Consider the following 6,000-nt stretch of genomic DNA (forward strand, 5'->3'; position numbering starts at 1 on the left):
TGCTCCTCCCGCCGTCACCGATTTTCTGTCCGCATCACAAACAGCGCGAGAGCCTCGGCAGCACGCGCCACCTATCTGCGCGAGGAGGAATAATGACCCCCCCCCCCCCCCCCAACACACACACACACACACACACACACACACACACACACACACACACACACACACACACTTTAATTTGCAGGTTCCTGTGTCCATACGCGCTCACCTGAGCCTGCACCTGATTGGCTCACAGGTAGATTACCTGGACAGGTGAAGTCGCTATATGCAGAGGCACGCGCTGCGCTCACTGAGCTGCAGATCACAAGCACGCGCAGACTGTTCCGAACTCCGCAGGTGTTTCTCACGTGGAACAGTGGTCACGTGGTTCTTTTTTAGTTTGACCAACAGATGAAAGAAGCTGACGTTACATTTCAACAATGAAAAAAAAAAACTAATAAACTTTGTTAATAAAATATTATTTAAATTCGTAAAATCATATTTTAAAAAAGTTTTGACTTCAAAGAAAGAAAATCTAAAAATACGTTTATAACGATAATAAAATATGTCTTTTATTTTAATACCGGTAAAAATATGCTAAATTCAACATGAAATATATTTGTATACATTTATATTATCTGGTAAAAATGCACTTACTTTATTTAAAAGAGATGAAAATGCAACTGAATAAACATGTAAACATTTTGTTTACAGTTGTTAAAAGAATCATAAAAAAGCAAAAATAGAAAAGAAATAAAAACAGAACTGAATGATTCTTTATCATCATCATCGTCGTTGTCCTGCAGCTCCACCAGAAATCCATCCGCAATCTTTGTGCTCAACACACACACAGTCGTGTTTTCATATCCTTGTGGGGCATTGACACAATGCTTACCCTAACCATCAAAAAAGACCCCTAATTCTTAGCCTAAACCAAACCATAACTGTAACTCTGTTACTAAAACCACATTTTAAGCCTTAAAATGACCTTCAAACTTTGTCCCCATAAGGACTGCTGGTCCCCACAAGTATAGGAGCATGCCGGTGTTTGGTCCTCACACAGATGTCTAAACACACATACACACACACACACACTCTCCCGTGACCCCCCCACCCACCTGATCCTGATCATCTGCCTGTTCCTGCAGGTGAACTTTGACCTTTCCTTTCTTGTCCAGCACCATCACCCATGTGATGGGTGGGAGGCGGAGTCACACAGGTGGGTGATAATCTGTGATGAGAAGTGGATTACCTCAGTTTGTGGTTTGAGTATGGGTGGGGGTGGGGGTATTAAAGGGGTATTACACTAATCACAGTTGTAAATGTCCCATTAGGCTTACAGCAGGAGCGTGGTCACATCTGGCTTCAGTTATCATCTGCAGCTGCATGGCAGCGAGAACAGGTGAACATCAGGTCATGTGACCTGTTAAAGGTTTGAGCCGTTTGTTCTGTACATAAAAACCTGCGGTGCTTAAAGTGAGGCACGCGGGCCCCCAGGGGCCCTGAGGGAGGTGTAAGTCAACCTGTGGCTAAAGACAGACTTCCTGATTTCCTGAGTTCCTCAATGCAGACAGGATAACTTCCTGGGAAGTGTCTGGACCTCTCTAACTCTCTGTCCTCCAATAGTCATTGTTATGAATATAGTTACAGCTATACTTACAGGTGCATCTGCATAGTTACAGTTACATCTACAGTTATAGTTAAAACTGTAACTGTTCAGATAAAATGTAACTATTCACATACAACTGCAACTATAACTGTAAGTATAACTGTAACTATAGCTGTAACTGTAGATGTAACCGTATATACAGTTATAGTTACATCTACAGTTACATTTACATTTACAGTTATATAGTTACAGTTGCATCTGCATAGTTACAGTTATAGTTACACTTTTATCTAAAGTCATAGTTACATCTACAGTTGCATTTAGAGTTATGCTGTTAGTTATAGTTCTATAAATATATATACATACATTCTAGTTACAGTTACATTTACAGTTATAGTTACAGTTACATTTACAGTTATAGCTACAGTTACAGTTACATCTACAATTATATTTACAGTTGCAGATACTGTTATAGTTACAGATAGGAACAGGAGGCAAATCCAGAAACACAGAGCGTTACAAGGAAGCGTTATGTTGTTCCTAGAGTATTTAAAAGTAGAATGGGAGGCAGAGCCTTCAGTTTTCAGGCCCCTCTTCTGTGGAACCAGCTTCCAGTTTGGATTCAGGAGACAGACACTATCTCTACTTTCAAGATTAGGCTTCAAACTTTCCTTTTTGCTAAAGCATATAGTTAGGGCTGGACCAGGTGACCCTGGATCCTCCCTTAGTTATGCTGCAATAGACGTAGGCTGCCGGGGATTCCCATGATGCATTGAGTTTTTCCTTTCCAGTCACCTTTCTCTCTCACTATGTGTTAACAGACCTCTCTGCACTGAATCATATCTGTTATTAATCTCTGTCTCTCTTCCACAGGGTGTCTTTATCCTGTCTTCCTTCTCTCACCCCAACCAATCACAGCAGATGGCCCCGCCCCTCCCTGAGCCTGGTTCTGCCGGAGGTTTCTTCCTGTTAAAAGGGAGTTTTTCCTTCCCACTGTCCCCAAAGTGCTTGCTCATAGGGGGTCATATGATTGTTGGGTTTTTCTCTGTATCTATTATTGTACGATCTACTGTACAATATAAAGCACCTTGAGGCGACTGTTGTTGTGTTTTGGCGCTGTATAAATAAAATAAAATTGAATTGAATTGAAGACTTGAAGCGAATGATGAGGTGAACTCAGTCAGACAATAACAAGGGTTACAGGAAGTAAAAACTATAAAACACACGAGGAGTTAACCTTCCAAACCTCTGATATCTAACGTGTACAGCATCAAACATCAGTCCCATTAATCCCTGAGCAGGTTTACAGATGGACCTCCTCTGTCTGGGCTCCAACCTTCATCACTGTAGCCTCCTCTCCTACTTTGTCCTCCCAAGTAAAAGCTGCAGAGCTTTTCAGACGCTTTGACTTTCAATTAGCATGAGCGGCTCAGCAGGAGCCTGCAGGAGGATTAACTTGTACCTGTGAAAAGCCCGGCAGGTAGACAGAGCGCCAGGCTGTGGTGAAGGAGAAGGAGAGTCTTATTGCTCCTCTTTAATACCAGCAGAGTGAGCAGGATGAAGGATGTGCAGGCTCAGGTCCTCATTTCACCTCTGCACACTGTAAGAAACCTTTCATCAGATACAGTAAAGGTCAAAGTTCAGGTGTGTCCACACAGAAAATATCCAGGAGTTGCTTAGAGAAGCTGTGGGATGTCTGGAAGTATCTCTTTAAAAAGCTGCCACCTGAGACCTGGAGAACAGGAAGAGCAGGTATGGATGGATAACTGACCACAGCAAAGGCAGCTGAAGCTGTTAAGGAAAAATACATTTTCTAGTGCTTATTTGCTGTGTATTTTGTTTTATGTATTTTAATAACAGGCCTGTATACAAGAAGGGCAGCTTTGAATCACAAACTGTGTCCGAGGTTGTAAACTGCTTAGCCAGACTGAGACTGTGCAGAACAGTTCAGCTGAGTCATGGCGCTACAACAATCAGCCAATCACCGTGTTCCATCTTCATGTCACTGTGCACCCAAAGCACATCTGTGAGACCAACATCTGGACTCTCATTTCAGCCCTCTGCTCCACTCATCTTCACACAGACTTTCTATTCTATTTTAGTCTACTGACTTCTATTGTGTTTCTTCTTTGACCTTTGACCCCCACGTGGGGTAAATATTTCTACCTTAATCATGTGATACAGACAGATCTTTGAATCCCCCTCTCATCTGCAGGCACACCATCACAGTCCTGAACTTACACTGACTCAGTGTACATCTGAGTCAGTGTAAGCTTCAGCTGCCCATGGAAACCTGATGTGAGCACGAACACGAAACACCTGCACTGTTTAATCATCATGTGTTTGCCTTCACAACGGTGTGAGGTCATTAGGAGCTGTGAGGTCATCAGACAGGTTAAAACCAGTGACTGTGGAGAACATGGATGATCTAACAGCATTTATGTTACAAAACAACGACCGACTGTTTCAAACAGACAGCCTGAGGTGTTCTTCAGTAAACTGGACTACCCGACGTCCTTAGCTAGCTAACCAAGATGAGCACTCGGCTATTCGGAAACTCGTTTTGTAAAGTGCGTTTAGCTAATCCGAGCAGGTGAATGAATTCACCCTGACTAAGGAAATGAAGAGAAACGCCCCGGGCCGCTCAGTTACTAACTAACTACCGTTACTGTACTTTTAGACTGTAAGAGCAACAGGACTCTGCTTCAGCTCCTGTGCAGAGCTGATTATTAAATATGTGCAAACAGCAGCATGTTTTCTGTCTCCTGTCACATCTGTAAGGACAGAAAGACCAATTTCTTTTAAAAAGTAACCCCTTATTAGTCACGAACTATGGATTAAAATAGCAAAGCCCAATATTTATGTACTGAACTTTTACTCATATACTACATATACCCAGGCAGCAGGTCACACACTGCTGATAACACCTCCGTGTGTTGTGACCAGGATGCAGCAGCAGACTGAACCAGGACTCAAACCTGCTCCATCATCTCATCTTTGCAGATCTCCATTTATACAGCACCGACAACTCAAAGGTGAACATTATATTGGAAAATCTGTTAGTATATAAGGCTTATTTTAATAAACAGCTCTCTGTCAGCAGAACTGTAGAACTGAATAAATGTAAGAGAAGAGCTTCAGATCCTGAGTGTGTGAGGACAGAGAGGCTCAGCTGTATTTCAGATCTGAGGGATAAACCTTATATTTCAGTTTGTGGCGGTTCTGTTCTTTTTGTGATTGCAGAAGCCGTCCTCAGATTCAGACCTCAACACCACCCAGTGACAGCAGACAGATCATCCATCATGTTCACATGTTAACTGCAAAACTAATGACAACAAGGTTAAAGCACCACATGTGCTGTCAGTGAAAGTTGCAGCTGTTTATTGATAAAGTTAAACACTGACTGTACTCAGCTGCATGAAGAGAACATGATGTTTTCTCTGACACAATTAAATAAAACCTGATGAAGGTCAAAGGTCGTCACTTGTATGTTGAACTAAAAACTTGTCGTCTGGGATCCTTTCACTGTTTTTTGCCAATGGTGTGTTATTTACCATAAAGTAATTCAGAGTCCATCATATCAGAATAACCAGAGAGGATGATATATTTTTTAATATATATCGTTCTGCAGGACTAAATATAATATCCGTCCATCTTCTTCTGCTTATCCGAGGCCGGGTCGCAGGGGCAGCAGCCCAAGCAGAGAAGCCCAGACCTCCCTCTCTCCTCCTGGGTGAGGGACCAGACAAAGAGCGATTCAGAAGACCTCTGTTAGAAGACCATCGAGAGAACAGTTCACTCTGCCCGGGACAGGATTATTGGTGCCCCGCCCTGGAGCCACGCCCGAGGGTGAGCGTCTGGTGGCCAGGCCTTAGTCCATGGGGCCCGGCCCAGCACAGCCAAAAAAGGGACATGGGCCCATCTTCCTGCAGGCCAACCACTCGCAGGAGGCACCGCAGGGGTCGGGTGCATTGTGAGTCGGGCAGCGGCCAGGCCAGTATCATTATGTAAAAGTCCAGCGCCTCTGAGGATTATCTGAGTACTTCAGGCTCACTGTGGAGTTCTGAAGATTTCCCTTTGAGGGAGCTGCTGGCGAAGATCACGAGTCCTGCTTGATCCGTGTATGTGTCACGGACCGCCGGGGCAGACCGTGTGGAGTGAGTGGAGGACCCAAGAGCAAACAGAGGTGAGGACACAAAACCGGACTTAACAGAAGGCGAGCCTTTATTTAGGGCCGAAAACTTAAGGAACAAGGCAGCAAAGCAACTGAGGGAAAACCTGAACATAGACTGGGAAAACTATGACTAAACAAAGTACAAACTAGGACTAGTTAAGGCTGGGGAACTATGACAAGGGGTAGGGGAGATAACACAGACGACGCGACACAGACTGTAAGAAACACAGAGACTAAA

Source organism: Diplotaxodon limnothrissa, linkage group LG16, assembly GCF_057381915.1.
Source record: "Diplotaxodon limnothrissa isolate DT_005_m linkage group LG16, D_limnothrissa_male_GT1.1, whole genome shotgun sequence".
Lineage (NCBI taxonomy): Eukaryota > Metazoa > Chordata > Actinopteri > Cichliformes > Cichlidae > Diplotaxodon > Diplotaxodon limnothrissa.